General features: G+C 47.1%; 1 protein-coding gene across 1 annotated transcript in view; it reads left to right on the top strand.

Annotated features, from left to right (window-relative positions):
* Positions 1-15,056, top strand: part of SCAF8 (SR-related CTD associated factor 8) — a 2,093,867-nt gene that overhangs the window by 1,732,736 nt on the left and 346,075 nt on the right. The gene's annotated exons all lie outside the window — the stretch shown is intronic.

Here is a 15,056-nt window from a genome sequence, read left to right as displayed (position 1 = left end):
TTCACTCTTGTACAGCCACGCTAAAAGCCGTCCCGTTTTGTCCCCTCCTGCATGCTGTCTCTCTATATACTTTTTATAATTAAGGTTGCAGAGCCTTTCCCAGTGTCCCGCACACTGCTGCTGTAGCTTAAGTACTAGCTCCAAATCCTCACTCCCACTTTTTAAAGCTCTCTCTAATTCTTCCTCTGTTCTTTGTAGGTCAGCCAGGACCCCGCCCTGCAGGCCCTTTGACTTAGCTATGGCAACCTCCCGCATCACTACCTTAAAGGCTTCCCACAATGTACCCGCCGAGTCAACGCTACCAGTATTCGCCTCGAAGTAATTAGTAATCTCATCTCTTATATCTTCTCTAAAGACTGGATCTTTGAGTGCCTCTGCTCGGAGGCGCCACGTCGGGATTCGCGCCCTCGGAGGGCAGTATTGTCATCCGAGGACCAGGGGCGAGTGATCCGAGAGGACCCTCGCCTTATATTCTATCTGACTAATCTCTATCATCACATCTGGCGTGGTAAATACATAATCAAGTCTTGTATGCAGCTGCTGCGGGGCTGAGTAGTGCGAATATTGCTTCCCCTGAGGGTGCTTTGTTCGCCACACATCTGCTAAGCCAAAATCGTCTAGCAGCGTCTGCAATGCTTTAGCCGCTGGGGAGGGCCTATCGATCTTGCCATCAGATCTGTCTATCTTGGGGTTCATTACACAATTAAAATCCCCGCCCCAGATCACTGCGCCGCCCACACCCATACTAAGGTTGGTGCACAGGGTTCTGAAGTATGTCGCTGTGTTATGATTGGGGGCATACGTATTTATAATGCATATTTCTCTATTTTCCACCAGCCCCTTCAATATGACCATTCTCCCATCTACCCCCACTCTCTTGCAATAGCTGGAGCGGGACATGCAGCGCCACCCAGACAAGCACTCCTCTGGCGTAAGCAGAGTAAGACGAGCCCACTACAATCCCTTTCCATTTCTTACCTACCAACTCCAACTTCTCTCGCGTCAGAGGCGTCTCCTGCAACAGTGCAATGTCTATCTGTTGCCTCCTGAGATAGAGCATGACCTTATTCCTTTTTAAATAGCTGTTAATTCCGCTGACATTCCACGTCATTATCTTAAGGTCTCCCATGGTTCGTTAACTCTCTTCTCCCCGACCTCCAACTGATCCCTCCTACCCACGCAATACAAATACAACCATCTAGCTTTTCTATGTAGGCTCACATTTAAACTTAAACTCCCCAAAACTATATAAACACCCAACTCCCCCCCTCCCTCCCCTCCCTCCTCCCAACCCTTCCCCAACAACACCCTTCCCTCCCCAGCTTCAAACCACTGCTTCCCTCCCAACTGTCGCCCAGCTCCATCTCTGGATCTCAGGCCGCCCCACATCTAGCCCCTTTCTTGGCACTGCCCGTACTTAGGACCCCGTGGGGAGATGTCGCCCTAACGGCGCACCCTCTACTTCTACCAATGGGGCTAAGGCACAAGTATCCTGTGGCTCCGATATGTCTGTCTAGCGCGAATCTATAAATCACAATCTTAAAGAGATCCCACTATAATCCAGTCCAGTGTCCATTGGCAAGCATACATGGCAGGGGGCTTCTGCTATAGTACAATTCAGTTTATGCTGACGTCTTCCCCCCTTACCTTATACCGTGTCACTCCTCCTCCTCTCTGCCCCCGTGTCTCCGGCTCACTTATCTTCTCCGCTTCGGTCCTGCTCCCCTTCCGTCTCCGGACATCCTTGCGTGTCTAGCCAGCACATCGCTTCTTCCGGGGTCTCAAAAAAGTGGCCTTTACCTTTGTGCAAATTTTTAAGCTTGGCCGGGTAGAGTAACATGTATTTCATCCCTGCAGTACACAATCTTCTCTTAACTGCTACATAGCTGTAACGCTCCCTTTGCACCAGCATTGTGTAGTCCGGATAGGCCGTGATCGTTGCAGATGCTCTTGTTACAGTACCACCTTTTCGAAAGTATTCCAGGATCTTTTCGCAGTCTCTGTAGTTCAAGATTTTCGCAATGATAGCCCTAGGCGGCGCCCCTGGTTGCGATCTTCTCGTCTGAGCCCGATGTGCTCGCTCTATCGCAAATCCCTGGGAAAGTTTGCCAGCTCCCACTGCCTGAAGCAGCATGTTCTCGACATAGTTTGTGGGGTCCGCACCTTCTTCGCCTTCCGGAAGGCCCACCACCCGTATGTTGCTTCTTCGGGCTCGCCTCTCAGCTTCTTCCGCCCGATTCTCCAGATTGGCCACTTGTTGTTTTAGCACGTGTACCTCTTTTGCATTTGTGGAGCGGAGGTCTTCATTTTTTTTGACGGCACTCTCCAAGCTACTAGTACGGTCTGACAGCGCTCTCATGTCCTGCCGCAGTAGATTCACTTCAATTCCAACTGCGTCTATCTTCCTCTCCAGCGCTTCTCTAAATTCGGTCATCGCCACTCCCATAGAGGACTTCAGCTCTGTGATAGCCTCCAGTACCTGCTGGCGGTCTCCGGTCGCACTCTCAGCCTCGGGCGCTTTCATCGCCGACTGCGCTGGGGGGGTGGTGGGTTGCTGCGCTTTGCAAATATATCTAGGGTCGGCTGCTTCACTTTACTTTTGAGTCCCCTTTGCGCCATAATGCAGTCGCCTTCTGATGCTCCTGCTATGCAACTTTCCAGGGCCCCACGCACTCCCGGCTTCCAGGTGTGGGTTCTTCCAGACTCAGTATTTAGCAGTACACTTTGGGTCAGCTACCATTTCGTGCTCCCTGGGTCGTCTTGTGAGAGAATACCGAGCAATGCTGTTTGAGCAGTTTTGTATGGACCGGAGACGTCTTCCTCCGTGTGCCTGCTGTTTCCTCTGGGTCGGAGGGATTCCAGCATAGCTCTGTCCGTGACTGCCACTGCGCTGTGTTCTCCTATCCAATAGCGGTCCTGTACTTTCAGGTGGACTTCTACAGCCTGGCCACCATCTTCCTTTGGTGTGACCCACTTCATATGTTTTAATAAGTATGCTCCCAAGCCGGTGGCACTGCTCCTTTGTGCTTAATTATGTCACCCGGACCTCAAGGCCCTGCCGGTATTAACTGTGATAATTTCTGCCCACCAGCTTGTCCGCATCTGTCTGATGTTGATGGTTCTATTTGGTCACTCGGGGGGGGGGGCTGTTTGTTTCGTGTAGTGGGCACCGGCGATCGCAGGGGCCGGCTGCCTTTTGTCCTGCCGCCGCCATCTTGGGAATTCTTACTCGATCGGCCACAGGATACAAAGTGTCCGGAGTGCCCCGTTTACATCGCAATCAGGGCACCGTCCTGCTCCTCGTCTTCTCAGTGTATTAACACACAATCTGTGTTGTTTCCAGGCATCAATGGACTGTTTGATGCACGCTTTTCGCAGGATCAGTATGACCGATCACGGAGCTCCCAGGAAACAGCCTATTCCATGGCTGCCTGGCCACGCCCCCCAACCAGGATGACCCTCTTCTTCGGGATTTTCAGGGTTTTCAATTGAGCATGGAAAGATTATTTGCCAGACATTCACAGGGACAGGCCCTGGATAACAAACTTCTATCCCTATGACAAGAAAACCAGGACCTGCTAACTTATATCGCAACCTTCAGTAGGTTGGTGGTGGAAACCGGATGGCCAGAGGTAAAGCGAATTACATTATTTCATCGTGGACTTCGGGGTGAACTCAAAGATGTTTTGGCCCAAGTTGTGAACCCACCTCAGGATTGCACAGAATATATAGATTTTGTGGTCCAGCTAGACCACCGACTTCAGAATAGAAAAGCTGATCGAGCTAAGTTCGAGAATCGGGTATTGGTTAAACCCAATGTTACTCCCAAAGGAACAGATGCATCAGAACCAATGCAGATCGGGGGGGTTATTGGGACCCTTAACTCAAAAAGAAAGAGAAAGGAGACGACAGATGCAGTTGTGTCTGTACTGTGGGGCCTCAGGACATTTTCTACGGGATAGCCCTATAAAACCATCCAAGAAAGTAGTCGGAGTTGCTAATAGAAATCAAACAGAGCCTGATTCGGGAAACGACCACGCCCGACAAGCGTAGAGGTCCGCTTGCCGAGCTTAAAGAAGGACACTCAGACCTCGCACCTAATCATACCAATGGTCCTTATTGATCCAAGGCAGCCATCACATGTGCACGCAGTTAGGGCATACATTGATAGCGGGGCCCTAGGAAACTATGTGGACCACGAATTGGCTTCTAGAATGAATCTACCTCTCTGCAAAAAGACCACTTCGGATGTTATCACCACAGTCGATGGAACTGAAATTGCCTCTGGGCCTGTAACTCATTCCACCACAGAGATGACACTGCTGGGTCAAGATGGGCATCGAGAGACTATTGTGTTTGACTTAATCAAAGCCCCGCAGTTCCAAATAATACTGGGGATACCTTGGTTGGAAACACATAATCCTTGTATTGATTGGCGAGAGAAGAGAGTAACCTTCCGGAGAGTGCACACACCTGTTACCCAGAAAAAACCTTGAACAAAAGCCTGGCCACAGTTGCTAATCCAGTAATGCAGTTACCTAAGGAATATCAAGAATTCCAGGATGTTTTCCAAAAAGAACAGGCAAACACCTTACCACCTCATAGATCATACGATTGTCAAATCGACCTCATACCCGGTGCACAACCTCCATGCAGTAGAATCTATGCCGTTACGGAACCCGAAAACCATCACCTACGACAATACTTGGACCAATACCTTGCTAATGGCTTCATTCGTCCATCTAAGTCCCCTGCATCTTCAGCTTTATTCTTTGTGCCCAAAAAGGAAGGTGACCTCAGAACGTGCATAGACTACCGCACATTAAACCAGATCACGGTGAAGAACCGATATCCATTGCCTCTGATCCCCGAACTACTAGACCAAGTAAAGGATGCTTGCATCCACACCAAATTGAATCTCCGAGGGGCATATCATCTGGTACGTGTAAAGAAGGGCGACGAATGGAAGACCACTTTTCGCACCAAGTACGGATTATTCGAATATCAGGTGATGCCCTTCGGGTTGTGCAATGCACCAGCAGCCTTCCAGTATTTTATGAACGATGTCCTTCGTGAACTCATTGACGTCTGTGTTGTTGTATACATAGACGATATTCTAGTGTACTCTTCCTCAGAATCAGACCATGTTAAGCACGTTTGTGCAGTCCTTGAGAAACTACGCCAGTACAAGTTATATGCTAAATTGGAAAAATGTGTTTTTCATGCTACGGAAGTTGAATTCCTTGGATTTATCCTGACTCCAAAAGGAGTCCGAATGGACTCTCGAAAGGTGGACGCAATTCTCAAGTGCCCATCACCCAGTTCAGTTAAAGGGATGCAAAGCATGCTTGGGTTTGCTCATTTCTACCGCAGATTTATTCCTGACTTCTCATATGCTGTACACCCCATCACAGCACTTTTGCGAAAAAACAAACGCTTCTTGTGGACCGAAGAGGCTGAAAAAGCCTTCCAAGAACTGAAATTGAAATTCATGTCGGCACCTGTCTTAAAGCATCCACGCCCCGAGCTCCCATACATAGTTGAAACCGATGCATCCAGTTTAGCCATGGGGGCTGTCCTGTCCCAGAAGGATCCAGAAACCGGTCAACTTCATCCAGTAGCATTTTGGTCCACAAATATTCTCTGCCTCGAATTAAACTATGCGGTTACCGATAAAGAGTTGTTAGCCATCAAATCCGCCTTCAAGGCTTGGCGGCATTATCTTCTCGGTGCCAGGCATACCATTACTGTAATCACCGATCACAGGAACTTGCAGTATTTAAAAACAGCCAAGGCCCAATCATCGCGTCAACTTCGATGGGCCTTATTCCTTGCCGAATTCAATTTCGTGATCACTTATCGACCAGGTTGTAAGAATGGTAAGGCAGACGCTTTGTCCCGAATCGGGATGGGAGAAGCATATTCGAACCCGGAAACGGTGCCTATAATTCCTGAAAAAAGAATTCTTGGGATAACTGCTCTATAGACCTTAGAAGATATTTCACCCGCACAATGGCACACTTTGTCTTTAGACTTTATTACAGATCTACCGCCATGTAATGGATTCAACACCATTCTAGTTATTGTGGATCTTTTTTCCAAGATGGCCCACTTCATTCCTTTAAAAGGATTACCTTCTGCTTCAATCTTGGCCAAGGAATTTCTCGAAAATATTGTTCGAATACATGGATTTCCTTCCGTATTGATCTCTGACCGAGGTAGTCAGTTCATTTCGCAATTTTGGCAGAAATGTTGTCAATTGCCACAAATCGACGTAAGGTTATCAACCAGTCACCATCCCCAAACCGATGGTCAGACGGAGAGAACCAACCAGATTCTTGAACAATACCTACTTTGTATGCTCCACCAAACCGAAAATAATTGGAAGGACATTTTATGGATTTCTGAATACGCACACAACAACTCTGTACATTCAGGAACCGGACAAAGCCCCTTTTATACCATATATGGACATCATCCTCGAACCTCAGAACTCGATTCGCCCCAGCATTTAGAAATGCCGGCAGTAACTCATCTGCATTCTACTATTACACAAGCCTTTAAAGAGGCACCAAAACATTTGAAACAAGCAAAAGAGAAATACAAGAAAAATGCTGATCAACATAGAAGTGAGACCCCCACCATATCGAATCGCAGACCAAGTTTGGCTGGCTACAAGACATATACCTCTGAAAGGAACTCAGACTTTTAATCCTAGATATTTGGGACCTTACACCATTAGGCCATTATCAACCCGGTGGCCGTCAAATTAGAACTACCCTCTAATATGTGGATTCATCCTGTCTTTCATGTTTCACTTCTAAAACCAGTTCAACCCGGGACAAGATTAACCAAACCACCTGGCCCTATCCTAATAGATGGAGAACCTGAATTCGAGGTAAAAAAACATCCTGGGCTCTTAAAATGGTTAAATCAAGACTTTTTTATTTAATCGGCTGGAAGGGTTACGGACCACAAGAAAGGTCATGGGAACCTAGTGACCACGTTCATGCTCCTCGATTGGTGAAAAAATTCCATCGGGACTTCCCAGACAAGCCAGGGCCAAGGGGAAGAACAACTTTAGAAGGGGCCTTGGGGGGGAGTGCTGTCATGATGCCTACCCCCGGGCATCCGGATCGTGTCCATCAGCCCCGGGAGCAGGCATCCAGATACTCATTAAAACCCAAACACCCCGGCTGGGGTCTGTTTGGATTCAGTCCTGGCGCCTTAGGCGCCAGGCTCATCATAGAAAACAGGCTCATAGACTTTACTTACCTTATGCAGACCATGCTGCAAATGAGTCCAAGCCAACGTGAGGCCTGGATGGGACTATTTTATTACAGGGACTATTTTTCACTCGGGTGTGGTTCTGGGGAACTTCTTACCTGGGACTACTTTGCAGGCTAACAGCAGTCCATGCTTCGCGTTATTCTGCATCCAGCAGCGTGACGCTCACCGTGTCTGCAAGTCAGCATCCAGTCTTCTGCCACGCCCGCCTCGAATCCGGAACTCCTAGACAAAAGGAAAAGAAAGGAGAAGAGGTTAGATCACTGACATTATTTGATTCCTTACCTGATTCCGGACCCAGCACATCTCCGAGCCTGGAAAGGACATTATTTCAGCATGCGTCGCTTCGCCAGCAGCAGCGCCGCATTATACTCACCAGTCCACCGCATCTTTCGACTCGGTGCTGCCTCCATCATTTTCTTCATCGAAATCCAGCACCTGGGGGGAAAACAAAAGGAATAACAAGGTGAGCCGAGAAAGCCGAGAAAACCGACAAAGACAATCTCTTTGCCACCACAGGCTTACCTGCTTTACCACCGAAGGTATTATTCTTTAATTCGCTGCATCTTCCTATGCCGCACCCATAAAGGGAGAGAAAACAGCAAGTCAAACTCATGCAACTTTTACCGGACAGTGTTTGGTAATACAGACTCTTACCTGAACGCCATCAGCTGCCTCCAGGCAATATTCTTTTGGACCCAGCTGCAACCTAACGAGGGAATGGAACAAGAGTGAACATCGGACATATTGAACTCTTTGAACTTTATAGACACTGGAGTTAATATTCCTCCGGAACTCCTCCAGTACCTTCAACCCAGTGAAGTAACTGGTATCTACGCGCCCCTGCATGCCATGCAGGATGGAGAGCTCATCATTTAAAAACATAAGGTGAGATTACCAAAAGGGGATATCGGAGGTGATTAGTGGGGAAAACGAGAACTGTTGGGGGGGCCATCACTAAAGTCCACAGGTGGCTAAATCCCTTTCTCCACTTGCAGGAGAATACTTCTACGAGTCCAGCAGACAAGATTAGGCGGGCCAGTCCAGACTGTCATCCCTTCACTACGCATCACATTGGTGGAGACCGCAGCTGTCCAGGTCCGATCGACGCCCCTGTGGGAACCAGGTGAGCGTAACAGACACAGACGGGAGACAGCTGTGGGTATCAGGCGGCAGGCAGTTTGGCAAGCTAGGCTGGATGGACAGCGACACTTGGTCAAGAATGGTTGTCTCTGTTCTGGTTGGTGGATATGGAACGCTGATCGAGGCGTCTCCAACGGCTTTAGTGACTGCAATGTGACAACAGTCAGTGGTACAGTCGGTTGTGGTTTGAGGGCTCGATTGCCTCAAAAATGTCCTTAAAGTATAGACGCTGTTTGATATTTGTTGTGGCACTCCTCCTACCTTCTTCGCAGGGCTTGTGTCGTCCTTTAAGGCGGACGGCCCAAAGCTGAGGAGAGTGTTTGCAGGCAACGGCCTTGTCCTTTGTTCAGAGACTCTCGGGCACTTCCTACCTAGGAAGCTTGCTGGCACAATCTAGCAGGGAACACTATGTGCTGGCTGGGTACCGGTCTGGAGCTGTTGGACGGGTCCTCCGGTCTTCTGTTTTCCGTGAGGTCATAACCAGAGGGTTTTGCAACAGGAAAGGGGGGGCAAACATGTACTACTAAGTCCCACCCATCCTCCTGTCTGTTGTGGATCAAAGTGTCTCTCTGGTTAATTGAGCTCTCTGTGACTCCTGATCAAAGCGCAGGTCTCCCTTAAAGTTTGTGGCGAGAACAGAGAACAGACTTTCTGTCTCCCTCAAATGACATACTTCTTCTCTCTGAAAGGGGGTCGCCTTGCAGGGGATGCCTAATGTAAACAGTTGTCCCAGACATGACATTCACTGCCCTTTGTACAGAGGGGTGGGAGCTAGCTTCAAGCTGACACATTGCATACCAAAAGGTGTTGGGGTTTCCTGCCCTTTGTTAGTTCTGTGGCCTGCTTCAATTAACTCTCATCAGTATGCGCTGCCACCACACAGAACTTAACAATAGGCTGGGCAGATCCATGGAGCCTTTGATATTTTAAATATGCTAGCCATGGCTGGAAGAAGGTGTTGCCTTCCCCCTTCTTGGGATGCTTTGATGTACCTGTGGTGTTCACTTTCCAGCTGAACATGACAGGAGGACTGTGCTGGTAGGCTGTGTCCCCCAGAGTACACTTGACTATATGTTTGTTGTGCGGTGAGCATTGGCCAATGTGTCCGGATTAGCCCCACACATTTCCCAGAGGCTTAACTACCAACATTCCATTTCTTTAAAAAGAATTTATCAAAACAGCCCAAGCGAGTGCACACTCCCCATGCAGATGGTCGAATTTCTCACAACTCTACATCAGAGCCAAGTACCTGAGACCTATGAAAGGGTTCTTAACATGCATGGAGGTTGGCTGAACCTGTTACGTATTCGACCAATTTCCTCTTCATCTGCGTATATATGGCCCAAACCGGACACGTAAGACCTTTAGTGAAGAGATTGAGAAAAACTGTTCATGGATGGATGATCATCTCTTGGAAGAGACCGACTGCAATGTGTTTTTAGACTATATCTAGACAAATCCACAGGCCAAGGTTACATATTTTTCTCTGCTAGCCACAAAATATTCTTTAAAGTAGACTTTATTCTATTAACAGCAGACCCCTCTTGCGTGCTCAGATATTTTCACGAATGAAATCTCAGATAATTCCCCGGTAGTATTAAGTAATGGTGCTCAACGTCTACATAGGACCCCTTTGTATTGGAAATTCAATGCTTCTGTCACGCCTCTTCGGAGACCGTGGTCAATGTGGCATCATTGGTCCCATAGGCGGATTTTGGCCATTTTTACTACCAAGATGGCCACCGCTACGGAAGGTGTGGGTCTAGACGTTGAACAGCCCAGTGCCGAGGAAGGACCGCCCTCCTGCTCGAGATTCAGTTAATTTGTTCCTGTCAACAACGCGCGGACACGTTGCTACTCTTCATTGCCAACGCTACGTGAGTTTGTTTCTAGGAAGTTTGTTGCTAAACCTTTCTGTGTTCTATATTCCTTCCTTCTAATCCTGTCCTACTTACTTCCCTAGACTCGACCCTCTCTCCCGGCTCCTTCCCGAAGCAGGGGACTCTATCATCTGCTCTTACTCTCACCAGCTACGATCTGGAAATCGTGGAGCAGTCTGCCAAAGAGTTTCACCCCCTAGTGTTCGGTACGTAGGATAGAATATCAGGGATTCCAAGGTCCCGATAGGGAATTCAAATCGACCCTTTCTTTCCGTTTACAATATTTAGGAGCCTTGAGTCCTGTGGTCCAACCTGCCCTCTCGGTGCTTGTTCTTGCCGTACTTCCTTATACGTCCCCGTTTTTGATCCCATCAGGTAATATTCCTAAACAATTCTTCTTCTGTTTATTCTGAACTCAGTTCTGAGCTAACCATTTACTATACATATCTGGTTCTTACTAGAGGACTTCCCTTCCAGACTGATAGATCAACCACTCACTTTTACAGGTATTCCTTGCTTTCTAACGTGAATTCCCTGTCTCATATTTACCTAACCCTTACTCACCATCCTCTTCTGCCTTTTCCATCAGACGGCTTTCAACCTGCAGTTTCCTGAATCTTCGCCGTCTAGACGATATCACTCCAGTAGCTGTCGACACAGGGTTTTCTCCCCCAGAGGGTTTCCCTGAGGCCTTTCCCCTCCTCTAATCTTCACCAAGAGGCGGAGAAAGGGACTTAGGGAGGCCTTCGATTTCACCCCCCTGTTGGACATATTCCCTGGGCAAAGAGGAAGCAAGGAAAGGAAGAAAACTATCGGGAAGTCCTTAAGATAACCATTCAGTTATTTATATCACTGTTCAGAAAACATATTTATTACAGCTTCTCTGTTTAGAGATCTGCAATAACTGTCTTCCCCCTTTGCAGGATGAGATGAATAAGTACTTAAAGGGTAATGGCAATGAGGGGAATACTTGGAATGTGGTATAGGAAACATAGAAAACAGTGGTCAGGGGCCTGGTTATTCGTAAGGGATTATATTACAAGAAACATGATAGAGAGGCCCTACTCCACTTAGAAACATGTATACAAGAAAAGGAGTGCCAGTACATGCTGCATCTTTCCCAAGATCATCGCAACAGATTCAAGAAGTCTTAAGTGTAAATGAGACAAGCTATATGCTCAGTGAAAGCTATTTTTACATACAAGATACAATACATTCTACGAACAGGGTAGTAAGACCGGAAAGCCTTTAGCCTATTTGCTCAAGGAAAACAGATGGCTAAACGTATTCCATCCATCTGTACGTCTATGTAACAGGTAACAACAGATCAAAAGAGGATTAATTATACATTACTGATTGTTATAAGTCTCTCTACACTACCGATGCCAGAGCGGCAAGAGTGTTTTTGAGCACTTCTTTAGCGATCTAGAGCCACATCAGGTAATCGCTGAGGAGGGAGGTAAAATGGTGGCACTGATCACTGAGGAAGAGCGCCAGCCGCAGGCTGATTTCCCCTGGAACAAAACATGGACCTATTGACGTCACATCTTACTAGATTCAGTGGCTGCATATTGACAACTGGCTAACAGTATTCTAATTCCCAAGCCAGGTAACCATCATATACTTTGTGGCTGCTATCGTCCTGTATTCCTTTTTAATATGGACCAGAAAATGTTGGCAAAAATATGATCATACGCATGGAGAAGTGGATTCTCTGTTTGATATGAGTGGATGGTAAACACAGAATTAAGATATCACTCCTGCATAAAGAAAAAAAGAGTGGCTTTAGACTGCATCTTAAGCATGATATGTAGGTCACATAATTAGCTAGCACCTATGTGGGCTAGTTTGGATAGGCATACCCTATATCTCTTTGATAAGTTCATTTGGTCAATCAAACCTCTGCGCCTCTGCATAGTAACCCTTTTTTTTTAATTCACACGAAGAAGATCTGGAGACAGAATTCCCCACGATTAGGATTAGGGTTGGACCGGACCCTCGCTAACAATGGGACTTTTATGGTATAATACAAACATCAGAATAGAGGGTACCCTCCTCTTCTGGAACTCTTCTGACGCAAAAGGGTTTCTGTTTGATTACCCAATGTGTTTCTGGACAGTCGGGTTATCACATTTGAAAACCTGAAACATTTGCATGGGATAGATCACAGAGGTTTCTGAAAGCATTTGCAGCTCAGGCATTGTTTAAGGGACAAAATGGTAGAAATGGGGAACTTGGACATGATGGAAACACTGATAGATAGTACCTAAGATCTCCTCAAGACTTTCCTCATCACCTCCTGCTTCCCTTCGTTCCTCCTCTGCTAATCTCACAGTCACTGTGATTGGTGGCCAGGGCCCTTATGTATCCCTTGGGGGCCTGGCTTCCCATACCCAATCGCCCCAGCCTCAGTCTACCTCTCAGCACTTGCCTCGGCACCCACCGTCCTCAGTCCTGTAGGCTTGCACTTTCTACCCAATGCGGCACCAGGCCGCATAGCACATACCTTACTATGCACTTCATCTGCTGCTCATCCACGAGCACGGACATTCCAGCACTTATCCCCACTTGCCTTCTTGCTGCACTTGCACATTCTGAATACTCCCAAGGCATAGTAGCCTCGTCTTTATCTTCCACTGTATGTGTTGTTTTTCAATCCCATGCTCCCTTCCTGCTGCCCTGTTGGCGCTTTGAAACAGAATTGAATTACTGTATAAGCGCCTAACAAATGCACAATAAATAAAATAAATAAATGATCGTTCTGTCTAATGAAGCACAGTATTACCCGGGACTGTGCTTGCTTGCCTCCAGCTGCTGTCGGAGCCACTGGATGATTTAAGGTTTCAGTGGTCAAGGGAAATGGTGGTGTATTTGAACTCCCAACACTTGCAGCGTTGCATAGAGTAAGGGCTTGATGCATACGATACGCTCATGCCTGGTTAATGTCCTCAATATCCTGCATAGAGCACACTGGTAGCCCTCCAGATTTGGCTCCTCGTCTGAGATGTGCTGGAAGCATTGTGGAGAAGTAGGCTGTTTTGTGCGCACGGTAGGAGTTTGCCCTAAGTTGACCCCATTTTGGTCCAGGGGCCCAAAGGCAATTGCAGGGGTATTGGGTGTGAGGGATCCCCTTCCTCCAGATGTAGTTATATTGGGAACAGCTACAGTCGTTCATGACAAGATGGAGAGAAACATCAATTTCCCGTAATCAGAAAGAGATACTCGGTCACTGGAAACAGGTTAAAAGGGGCAAGTCCAAAGGATGGAATTATTTGATGACCATAGTAGCAGTTTATAAAGAACTGTTGCATAAAATAAGTCCCAAGCTTAGCAAAGTGGCAGATATTTTGGCCACATTTCTAGAAGGTAGCGTTCTTTACAAGTTAGTGTTTTTAATTATGATTTAAGTCTACGTACACAGGAACTTGAACCTTCTTTATAGGGTGATTTCAGGGTGAAGGTGGGTAATATGTTAAGAAGGTAGGAGGGCATTTGGGGATTTTTAGGGTTTTCTCACTCAATGTTTGCATGTTCCCGTTTCTGTATATTTGAAACTTAAACTAAAGATTCTCAAAAGAAGAGAGCTGAGCTCCTTTCGAACAGAATACCTGCACATAGGGAGTCAATTTGTTTCGACGTGAAAAACAGCGCTATTTAAGAAATACATTATTATAAAACACTGGAATAGAGACCTTCCTGCATCTTATGGTTCTCACTTGGCGCGCCCGCTACTTCATCCGAGGCCCTTTAGAATGCTTACAGCCCTCGCACCACAAGCCGTGGTATTAGCCTATTTGACCTAAAACATTTGACCTTTTGACCAAATTGACCTTTTCTGAGTCGTCCAAATTGACCTTTTTTTGCATCCGTCCAAATTGACCTTTTTGTTTTAGGTCAAATAGGTTAATACCTACTTACCTGAACATGAGGTGCGGGGGTGTCCCCGCTCCTCGTGTTCATGTAAGTAGGTCAAAAGAGGGTTGCAGGGGTGTCCCCCGCATCCTTAACAATGGAGGTCAGTTTGTTCAAAAGGTCAAATGTTTTTAGGTAAAATTGTAGAGGGCAATTTGCAAAAGATCAAACATAAAAGACACTGGGTTGCTCTCCGACAGTTGCACCGCAGGCTACTGCTCCCCAAATGCTGCATTTGCTTCCCAGCATCTCAGACTCAAGCAGCCCAAGCAAGGAAGCAGAGCTGAATGAAAAGAAGCTTTTCCCGCTCTCATCTTCATGAAAAGCATCAGGGCGAAGCCATGAAATGAAAACCAAAATAGTGGGTCCGCTTTTTAAAGGCTTGACCCAATCTCATAGACCCAGAGCACACAGAGGAAAGGACATTCAGCTGTACCAATCGCAGCCCCTCATTCATTTAGTGAGAGGGGTGTTGATTTCACACAAAGCACAATCTCCGAGGAGGGATCACAGGCTTTATAAGCTCATGCAGTTAGTCTGAGAGAGTGGGTGTTTGGAGTAGGAGCTGGCAGCAGGAATTTGAAAAAAATTGGAGAGAGAAAGAGTTTGGAGGGCTTTGAGGTAGAAAAAGGGGTCTGGTGCATTAAAGAGAACATTGCGGAGGGGGTGGTGACTGGAGGGGTAGGAGACACACTAGGAGGTTGAAGGAGAAGAGCAGCAGAGTGTGGAAGGACGGTATCGGAAGGTGGAAGAAGGAGCACATCTGGATGTTGAAGGATTATCAGAAGGTAGTGGAAGGTGAAACTTTGGAGGAGGCAGTAAAGGAACCTCAGG

This window comes from Ambystoma mexicanum, chromosome 4q (genome assembly GCF_040938575.1).
Source record: "Ambystoma mexicanum isolate Mex_15411 chromosome 4q, UKY_AmexF1_1, whole genome shotgun sequence".
NCBI lineage: Eukaryota > Metazoa > Chordata > Amphibia > Caudata > Ambystomatidae > Ambystoma > Ambystoma mexicanum.
The sequence above is the reverse complement of the archived record's forward strand: the minus strand, read 5'-3'. Positions and strand labels throughout refer to the sequence as shown.